The sequence below is a fragment of the Coregonus clupeaformis genome, unplaced genomic scaffold (assembly GCF_020615455.1).
Source record: "Coregonus clupeaformis isolate EN_2021a unplaced genomic scaffold, ASM2061545v1 scaf0459, whole genome shotgun sequence".
In the NCBI taxonomy this organism is placed as follows: domain Eukaryota; kingdom Metazoa; phylum Chordata; class Actinopteri; order Salmoniformes; family Salmonidae; genus Coregonus; species Coregonus clupeaformis.
This window is the reverse complement of record NW_025533914.1, coordinates 156,515-167,500: the sequence shown is the minus strand read 5'-3', so window position 1 is coordinate 167,500 and position 10,986 is coordinate 156,515. Positions and strand designations below refer to the sequence as shown.

General features: G+C 47.5%; 1 protein-coding gene across 4 annotated transcripts in view; it reads right to left on the bottom strand.

The window, feature by feature from the left end:
- Positions 1–10,986, bottom strand: part of LOC121559682 (ephrin type-B receptor 4b-like) — a 114,985-nt gene that overhangs the window by 67,006 nt on the left and 36,993 nt on the right. The gene's annotated exons all lie outside the window — the stretch shown is intronic.

Genomic DNA, 10,986 nt, shown 5'->3' with positions numbered 1-10,986 from the left:
AAATACAAATTCCATCTAGACACCGTTGCCCTAGAGCACACAAATAACTATACATACCTCTGCCTAAACATCAGTGCCACAGGTAACTTCCACAAAGCTGTGAACGATCTGAGAGACAAGGCAAGAAGGGCCTTCTATGCCATCAAAAGGAACATAGAATTTGACATACCAATTAGGATCTGGCTAAAAATACTTGAATCAGTTATAGAACCCATTGCCCTTTATGGTTGTGAGGTCTGGGGTCCGCTCACCAACCAAGAATTCACTAAATGGGACAAACACCAAATTGAGACTGCATGCAGAATTCTGCAAAAACATCCTCTGTGTACAACGTAAAACACCTAATAATGCATGCAGAGCAGAATTAGGACGATTCCTGCTACTGGCACCAGCTAATTATCAAAATCCAGGAAAGAGTCGTTAAATTCTACAACCACCTAAAAGGAAGCGATTCCCAAACCTTCCATAACAAAGCCATCACCTACAGAGAGATGAACCTGGAGAAGAGTCCCCTAAGCAAGCTGGTCCTGGGGCTCTGTTCACAAACACAAACAGACCCCACAGAGCCCCAGGACAGCAACACAATTAGACCCAAACAAATTATGAGAAAACAAATCAACAAAAAAACTGTGCAAACTAGAATGCTATCTGGCCCTAAACAGAGAGTACACATTGGCAGAATACCTGACCACTGTGACTGACCCAAAATTAAGGAAAGCTTTGACTATGTACAGACTCAGTTAGCATAGCCTTGCTATTGAGAAAGGCCGCCGTAGGCAGACCTGGCTCTCAAGAGAAGACAGGCTATGTGCACACTGTCCACAAAATGAGGTTGTCAGCGTCTGGGTGAAGTGGTGAAACGGAATCAGGCGCAGGACACAGCACTGAGAAAAGTATGGCTTTACTAAACACAAAATAAACCATATCAAACCCTCCACGCAGGGAAGAGCAAAACAACAGCTCAACAGACGACGTAACAACGAACAATCACGCTCACACCCAGGAGGGAAAACAGAGGTGATACAGGGAAACTAATAAGCCTAATGAGTAACAGGTGGGAATAATAAAGACAGAACTAGTGAGACACAGAAACATAGATCGGTGGCAGCTAGTACTCCGGTGACGACGACCGCCGAAGCCTGCCCGAGCAAGGAGGAGGGGCAGCCTCGGCTGTATCCGTGACAGAGGTGGAAACTAAGCTGCACTTCCTAACCTCCTGCCAAATGTATGACCATATTAGAGACACATATTTCCCTCATGCCTTTATTCTTTTGGAACTTCTGAGTGTAATGTTTACTGTTCATTTTATTGTTTATTTCACTTTTGTTTATTATCTACTTCACTTGCTTTGGCAATGTTAACATATGTTTCCCATGCCAATAAAGCCCTTAAATTGAATTGAATTGACAAACCTTCCTCCTGCAGACAGAGACAGAGACAAACCTTCCTCCTGCAGACAGACAGAGACAAACCTTCCTCCTGCAGACAGACAGAGACAAACCTTCCTCCCGCAGAAGCACAGACAGAGACAAACCTTCCTCCCGCAGAAGCACAGACAGATGGAACTCTGCTGTTATTACAAGACACATTCTAAATTCCAACAGTCTATCAACATTCAATAACAGAGCAGTGAGAGAGGAGCCTGTAACCTGGGGTGAAAAAGAGATAAAGAGGGGGAGATGAAGGAGCAGTGAAAGACAGATAGAGTGGAAAGAGGGGGAAGGGGGTAAACAGAAAGATAAAAGAGGAGGATAGCAGACCGACAGAAAGAGGGCAGAGAGATAGGACAGAGACAGAACAGAGAGATAGGGAGATAGAACAGAGAGATAGAACAGAGAGATAGAACAGAGAGATTGGACAGAGACAGAACAGAGAGATAGGGAGATAGAACAGAGAGATAGAACAGAGAGATAGGACAGAGACAGAACAGAGAGATAGGGAGATAGAACAGAGAGATAGGACAGAGACAGAACAGAGAGATAGGGAGATAGAACAGAGAGATAGAACAGAGAAAACAGAGGGATAGGGAGATAGAACAGAGAGATAGAACAGAGAAAACAGAGAGATAGGGAGATAGAACAGAGAGATAGGGAGATAGAACAGAGAGATAGAACAGAGATAGAACAGATAGAACAGAGAGATAGAACAGAGAGATAGAACAAAGAAAACAGAGAGATAGGGAGATAGAACAGGGAGATAGAACAGAGAAAACAGAGAGATAGAACAGAGAGATAGAACAGAGAAAACAGAGAGATAGGGAGATAGAACAGAGAAAACAGAGAGATAGGGAGATAGAACAGAGAGATAGGGAGATAGAACAGTGAGATAGAACAGAGAAAACAGAGAGATAGGGAGATAGAACAGAGAGATATGGAGACAGAACATATAGATAGAACATATAGATAGAACAGAGAAAACAGAGAGATAGGGGGATAGAACAGGGAGATAGAACAGAGAAAACAGAGAGATAGAACAGAGAAAACAGAGAGATAGGGAGATAGAACAGAGAAAACAGAGAGATAGGGAGATAGAACAGAGAGATAGTGAGATAGAACAGAGAAAACAGAGAGATAGGGAGATAGAACAGAGAAAACAGAGAGATAGGGAGATAGAACAGAGAGATAGAACAGAGAAAACAGAGAGATAGGGAGATTGAACAGAGAGATAGGGAGAGAGAACAGAGAGAGAACAGAGAGAACAGAGGTATAACAGAGAGATAGGGAGATTGAACAGAGATAGAACAGAGAGATATGGAGACAGAACATATAGATAGAACAGAGAAAACAGAGAGATAGGGGGATAGAACAGGGAGATAGAACAGAGAAAACAGAGAGATAGAACAGAGAGATAGAACAGAGAAAACAGAGAGATAGGGAGATAGAACAGAGAAAACAGAGAGATAGGGAGATAGAACAGAGAGATAGGGAGATAGAACAGGGAGATAGAACAGAGAAAACAGAGAGATAGGGAGATAGAACAGAGAAAACAGAGAGATAGGGAGATAGAACAGAGAGATAGAACAGAGAAAACAGAGAGATAGGGAGATAGAACAGAGAGATAGAACAGAGAGATAGAACAGAGGTATAACAAAGATATAGGGAGATTGAACAGAGAGATAGGGAGATAGAACAGAGAGAGAACAGAGAATTAGAACAGATAGATAGAACAGAGATAGAACAGAGAAAACAGAGAGATAGGGAGATAGAACAGAGAGATAGAACAGAGAAAACAGAGAGATAGGGAGATTGAACAGAGAGATAGGGAGAGAGAACAGAGAGAGAACAGAGAGAACAGAGGTATAACAGAGAGATAGGGAGATTGAACAGAGATAGAACAGAGAGATAGGGAGATAGAACAGAGAGATAGAACAGAGAGAGAACAGAGGTAGAACAGAGAGAGGACAGAGAGATAGAGGGATAACACATACATAGAGGGATAGAACACAAATAGACTGACAGAGAGAGGGGGAGATGGAGGAGGTGGGTACAGACAGAGAGACAGACAGACAGGAGCCTGGACAGAGACAGAGTCAGTTAGAAGAATGAGAGGTGAAACAGGAAATGAACTCTACCGAACAGGAAGTATGAAACCAACCATAACGTCACCACTGTCCTCCCCTGCCGAGCGTGAGTGTGTGTGTGGTTCTTTGAGTGGTAGTTTAGTTTGAACACATACAAGCACACCCAAACACACACACACACACACACACACACACACACACACACACACACACACACACACACACACAGGAATGAGGGCGCCATTCTCTGAAAGCAAAAGCCCCAATCTGGTGCCTAACCCTGACGTGACCTGTTGTGCCTAACCCTAACCCTGACGTGACCTGTTGTGCCTAACCCTAACCCTGACGTGACCTGTTCTATACAGAAATAGAAAGAGGGTCATAAACGCACACATACACCACATGATCAAAAGTATGTGGACACATGCTCATCGAACATCTCATTTCAAAATCATGGGCATTAATATGGAGTTGGTCCCCCCTTTGCTGCTATAACAGCCTCCACTCTTCTGGGAAGGCTTTCCACTAGATGTTGGAACATTGCTGTGGGGACTTGCTTTCATTCAGCCACAAGAGCATTAGTGAGGTCGGGCACTGATGTTGGGCAATTATGCCTGGCTCGCAGTCTGCATTCCAATTCATCCCAAAGGTGTTCAATAGAATTGAGGTCAGGGCTCTGTGCAGACCAGTCAAGTTCTTCCACACCGATCTCGACAAATCATTTCTGTATGGACCTCACTTTATGCACAGGGGCATTGTCATGCTGAAACAGGAAAGGGCCTTCCCCAAACTGTTGTCACAAAGTCAGAAGCACAGAATCATCTAGAATGTCATTGTATGCTGTAGTGTTAAGATTTCCCTTCACTGGAACTAAGGGGCCTAGCCCGAACCATGAAAAACAGCCCCAGATCATTATTCCTCCTCCACCACCAAACTTTACAGTGGCACTATGCATTCGGGTAGGTAGTGTTCTCCTGGCATCCGCCAAACACAGATTAGTCCGTCGGACTGCCAGGTGGAGAAGCGTGAATCATCACTCCAGAGAACACGTTTCCACTGCTCCAGAGTCCAATGGCGGAGAGCTTTACACCACTCCGGCCGATGCTTGGCATTGTGCATGGTGATCTTAGGCTTGTGTGCGGCTGCTCGGCCATGGAAACCCATTTAATGAAGCTCCCGATGAACAGTTATTGTGCTGACGTTGCTTCCAGAGGCAGTTTGGAACTCGGTAGTGAATGTTGCAACCAAGGACAGACGATCTTATGCGCTACGCGTGGTCCCGTTCTGTGAGCTTGTGTGGCCTACCACTTCGCAGTTGAGCCGTTGTTGCTCCTAGACGTTTCCACTTCACAATAACAGCACTTACAGTTGACCAGGGCAGCTCTAGCAGGGCAGAAATTTCATGAACTGACTTGTTGGAAAGGTGGCATCCTATGACGGTGCCACGTTGAAAGTCACTGAGCTCTTCAGTCAGGCCATTCTACTGCCAATGTTTGTCTATGGAGATTGCATGGCTGTGTGCTCGATTTTATACACCTTTCAGCAATGGGTGTGGCTGAAATAGCCGAATCCACTAATTTGAAGGGGTGTCCACATACTTTTGTATATATAGTGTACACATCAAATGCCCTCTGTCTGTCTGTCCCTCACTCAGTCTCTCTCACACACACCCACAAACACTCACAATAGAACAAACAAACACATGCCAGACACAAAAGGGAGAGAGAGAGAGAGAGAGAGAGAGAGACAGAGAGAGAGAGAGAGAGAGAGAGATAGAGCATAGTGTATATGTCTGTGTGAAGAGGTCAGAGTTAGCGTGAAAGTCAGAGAGAGTAAAAATAACAGTGTGTGTGTGTGTGAATGCTCTGTTCTCTCTTCATGTCTTCCTAACTGACTGTTGTGTGGAATAGTTGAAAAGTAACCTCTAACCCTCTCTTCCTGTTTCCACCCCTCTAACCCTCTCTTCCTGTTTCCATCCCTCTAACCCTCTCTTCCTGTTTCCATCCCTCTAACCCTCTCTTCCTGTTTCCATCCCTCTAACCCTCTCTTCCTGTTTCCATCCCTCTCTTCCCGTTTCCACCCCTCTAACCCTCTCTTCCTGTTTCCACCCCTCTAACCCTCTCTTCCTGTTTCCATCCCTCTAACCCTCTCTTCCTGTTTCCATCCCTCTCTTCCTGTTTCCATCCCTCTAACCCTCTCTTCCTGTTTCCACCCCTCTAACCCTCTCTTCCTGTTTCCATCCCTCTAACCCTCTCTTCCTGTTTCCATCCCTCTAACCCTCTCTTCCTGTTTCCATCCCTCTAACCCTCTCTTCCTGTTTCCATCCCTCTCTTCCTGTTTCCATCCCTCTAACCCTCTCTTCCTGTTTCCATCCCTCTAACCCTCTCTTCCTGTTTCCATCCCTCTAACCCTCTCTTCCTGTTTCCATCCCTCTAACCCTCTCTTCCTGTTTCCATCCCTCTAACCCTCTCTTCCTGTTTCCACCCCTCTAACCCTCTCTTCCTGTTTCCATCCCTCTAACCCTCTCTTCCTGTTTCCATCCCTCTAACCCTCTCTTCCTGTTTCCATCCCTCTAACCCTCTCTTCCTGTTTCCATCCCTCTAACCCTCTCTTCCTGTTTCCATCCCTCTAACCCTCTCTTCCTGTTTCCATCCCTCTAACCCTCTCTTCCTGTTTCCATCCCTCTAACCCTCTCTTCCTGTTTCCATCCCTCTAACCCTCTCTTCCTGTTTCCATCCCTCTAACCCTCTCTTCCTGTTTCCATCCCTCTCTTCCTGTTTCCATCCCTCTAACCCTCTCTTCCTGTTTCCATCCCTCTAACCCTCTCTTCCTGTTTCCATCCCTCTAACCCTCTCTTCCTGTTTCCATCCCTCTAACCCTCTCTTCCTGTTTCCATCCCTCTAACCCTCTCCTTCTGTTTCCATCCCTCTAACCCTCTCTTCCTGTTTCCATCCCTCTAACCCCCTCTTCCTGTTTCCATCCCTCTAACCCTCTCTTCCTGTTTCCATCCCTCTAACCCTCTCTTCCTGTTTCCACCCCTCTAACCCTCTCTTCCTGTTTCCATCCCTCTCTTCCTGTTTCCATCCCTCTAACCCTCTCTTCCTGTTTCCATCCCTCTAACCCTCTCTTCCTGTTTCCATCCCTCTAACCCTCTCTTCCTGTTTCCATCCCTCTAACCCTCTCCTCCTGTTTCCATCCCTCTAACCCTCTCTTCCTGTTTCCATCCCTCTAACCCTCTCTTCCTGTTTCCATCCCTCTAACCCTCTCTTCCTGTTTCCACCCCTCTAACCCTCTCTTCCTGTTTCCATCCCTCTAACCCTCTCTTCCTGTTTCCATCCCTCTAACCCTCTCTTCCTGTTTCCATCCCTCTAACCCTCTCTTCCTGTTTCCATCCCTCTAACCCTCTCCTCCTGTTTCCATCCCTCTAACCCTCTCCTCCTGTTTCCATCCCTCTAACCCTCTCTTCCTGTTTCCACCCCTCTAACCCTCTCTTCCTGTTTCCATCCCTCTAACCCTCTCTTCCTGTTTCCACCCCTCTAACCCTCTCTTCCCGTTTCCATCCCTCTAACCCTCTCTTCCTGTTTCCATCCCTCTCTTCCTGTTTCCATCCCTCTAACCCTCTCTTCCTGTTTCCACCCCTCTAACCCTCTCTTCCTGTTTCCATCCCTCTAACCCTCTCTTCCTGTTTCCATCCCTCTCTTCCTGTTTCCATCCCTCTCTTCCTGTTTCCATCCCTCTAACCCTCTCTTCCTGTTTCCATCCCTCTAACCCTCTCTTCCTGTTTCCATCCCTCTAACCCTCTCTTCCTGTTTCCATCCCTCTCTTCCTGTTTCCATCCCTCTAACCCTCTCTTCCTGTTTCCATCCCTCTAACCCTCTCTTCCTGTTTCCATCCCTCTAACCCTCTCTTCCTGTTTCCATCCCTCTCTTCCTGTTTCCATCCCTCTCTTCCTGTTTCCATCCCTCTAACCCTCTCTTCCTGTTTCCATCCCTCTAACCCTCTCTTCCTGTTTCCATCCCTCTAACCCTCTCTTCCTGTTTCCATCCCTCTCTTCCTGTTTCCACCCCTCTAACCCTCTCTTCCTGTTTCCATCCCTCTAACCCTCTCTTCCTGTTTCCATCCCTCTCTTCCTGTTTCCATCCCTCTAACCCTCTCTTCCTGTTTCCATCCCTCTAACCCTCTCTTCCTGTTTCCATCCCTCTAACCCTCTCTTCCTGTTTCCACCCCTCTAACCCTCTCTTCCTGTTTCCATCCCTCTAACCCTCTCTTCCTGTTTCCATCCCCTCTAACCCTCTCTTCCTGTTTCCATCCCTCTAACCCTCTCTTCCTGTTTCCATCCCTCTCTTCTGTTTCCACCCCTCTAACCTCTCTCTTCCTGTTTCCACCCCTCTAACCCTCTCTTCCTGTTTCCATCCCTCTAACCCTCTCTTCCTGTTTCCATCCCTCTCTTCCTGTTTCCATCCCTCTAACCCTCTCTTCCTGTTTCCATCCCTCTAACCCTCTCTTCCTGTTTCCATCCCTCTAACCCTCTCTTCCTGTTTCCATCCCTCTAACCCTCTCTTCCTGTTTCCATCCCTCTAACCCTCTCTTCCTGTTTCCATCCCTCTCCTTCCTGTTTCCATCCCTCTAACCCTCTCTTCCTGTTTCCATCCCTCTAACCCTCTCTTCCTGTTTCCATCCCTCTAACCCTCTCTTCCTGTTTCCATCCCTCTAACCCTCTCTTCCTGTTTCCATCCCTCTAACCCTCTCTTCCTGTTTCCATCCCTCTAACCCTCTCTTCCTGTTTCCATCCCTCTAACCCTCTCTTCCTGTTTCCATCCCTCTAACCCTCTCTTCCTGTTTCCATCCCTCTAACCCTCTCTTCCTGTTTCCATCCCTCTAACCCTCTCTTCCTGTTTCCATCCCTCTAACCCTCTCTTCCTGTTTCCATCCCTCTAACCCTCTCTTCCTGTTTCCATCCCTCTAACCCTCTCTTCCTGTTTCCATCCCTCTAACCCTCTCTTCCTGTTTCCATCCCTCTAACCCTCTCTTCCTGTTTCCATCCCTCTAACCCTCTCTTCCTGTTTCCATCCCTCTAACCCTCTCTTCCTGTTTCCATCCCTCTAACCCTCTCTTCCTGTTTCCATCCCTCTCTTCCTGTTTCCATCCCTCTAACCCTCTCTTCCTGTTTCCATCCCTCTAACCCTCTCTTCCTGTTTCCATCCCTCTAACCCTCTCTTCCTGTTTCCATCCCTCTAACCCTCTCTTCCTGTTTCCATCCCTCTCCTTCCTGTTTCCATCCCTCTAACCCTCTCTTCCTGTTTCCATCCCCTCTAACCCTCTCTTCCTGTTTCCATCCCTCTAACCCTCTCTTCCTGTTTCCACCCCCTCTAACCCTCTCTTCCTGTTTCCATCCCTCTAACCCTCTCTTCCTGTTTCCATCCCTCTAACCCTCTCTTCCTGTTTCCATCCCTCTAACCCTCTCTTCCTGTTTCCATCCCTCTAACCCTCTCTTCCTGTTTCCATCCCTCTAACCCTCTCTTCCTGTTTCCATCCCTCTAACCCTCTCTTCCTGTTTCCATCCCTCTAACCCTCTCTTCCTGTTTCCATCCCTCTAACCCTCTCTTCCTGTTTCCATCCCTCTAACCCTCTCTTCCTGTTTCCATCCCCTCTAACCCTCTCTTCCTGTTTCCATCCCTCTAACCCTCTCTTCCTGTTTCCATCCCTCTAACCCTCTCTTCCTGTTTCCATCCCTCTAACCCTCTCTTCCTGTTTCCATCCCTCTAACCCTCTCTTCCTGTTTCCATCCCTCTAACCCTCTCTTCCTGTTTCCATCCCTCTAACCCTCTCTTCCTGTTTCCACCCCTCTAACCCTCTCTTCCTGTTTCCATCCCTCTAACCCTCTCTTCCTGTTTCCATCCCTCTAACCCTCTCTTCCTGTTTCCATCCCTCTCAACCCTCTCTTCCTGTTTCCATCCCTCTAACCCTCTCTTCCTGTTTCCATCCCTCTAACCCTCTCTTCCTGTTTCCATCCCTCTCTTCCTGTTTCCATCCCTCTACCCCTCTTCCTGTTTCCATCCCTCTAACCCTCTCTTCCTGTTTCCATCCCTCTAACCCTCTCTTCCTGTTTCCATCCCTCTAACCCTCTCTTCCTGTTTCCATCCCTCTCTTCCTGTTTCCATCCCTCTAACCCTCTCTTCCTGTTTCCATCCCTCTAACCCTCTCTTCCTGTTTCCATCCCTCTAACCCTCTCTTCCTGTTTCCATCCCTCTCTTCCTGTTTCCATCCCTCTCTTCCTGTTTCCATCCCTCTAACCCTCTCTTCCTGTTTCCATCCCTCTAACCCTCTCTTCCTGTTTCCATCCCTCTAACCCTCTCTTCCTGTTTCCATCCCTCTCTTCCTGTTTCCATCCCTCTAACCCTCTCTTCCTGTTTCCATCCCTCTAACCCTCTCTTCCTGTTTCCATCCCTCTCTTCCTGTTTCCATCCCTCTAACCCTCTCTTCCTGTTTCCATCCCTCTAACCCTCTCTTCCTGTTTCCATCCCTCTAACCCTCTCTTCCTGTTTCCATCCCTCTAACCCTCTCTTCCTGTTTCCATCCCTCTAACCCTCTCTTCCTGTTTCCATCCCTCTAACCCTCTCTTCCTGTTTCCATCCCTCTAACCCTCTCTTCCTGTTTCCATCCCTCTAACCCTCTCTTCCTGTTTCCATCCCTCTAACCCTCTCTTCCTGTTTCCATCCCTCTAACCCTCTCTTCCTGTTTCCATCCCTCTAACCCTCTCTTCCTGTTTCCATCCCTCTAACCCTCTCTTCCTGTTTCCATCCCTCTTCTCCCTGTTTCCAACCCTCTCTTCCTGTTTCCATCCCTCTAACCCTCTCTTCCTGTTTCCATCCCTCTAACCCTCTCTTCCTGTTTCCATCCCTCTAACCCTCTCTTCCTGTTTCCATCCCTCTAACCCTCTCTTCCTGTTTCCATCCCTCTAACCCTCTCTTCCTGTTTCCATCCCTCTAACCCTCTCTTCCTGTTTCCATCCTCCTCTAACCCTCTCTTCCTGTTTCCATCCCTCTAACCCTCTCTTCCTGTTTCCATCCCTCTAACCCTCTCTTCCTGTTTCCATCCCTCTAACCCTCTCTTCCTGTTTCCATCCCTCTAACCCTCTCTTCCTGTTTCCATCCCTCTAACCCTCTCTTCCTGTTTCCATCCCTCTAACCCTCTCTTCCTGTTTCCATCCCTCTAACCCTCTCTTCCTGTTTCCATCCCTCTAACCCTCTCTTCCTGTTTCCATCCCTCTAACCCTCTCTTCCTGTTTCCATCCCTCTAACCCTCTCTTCCTGTTTCCATCCCTCTAACCCTCTCTTCCTGTTTCCATCCCTCTAACCCTCTCTTCCTGTTTCCATCCCTCTAACCCTCTCTTCCTGTTTCCATCCCTCTACTCTCTTCCTGTTTCCATCCCTCTAACCCTCTCTTCCTGTTTCCATCCCTCTAAC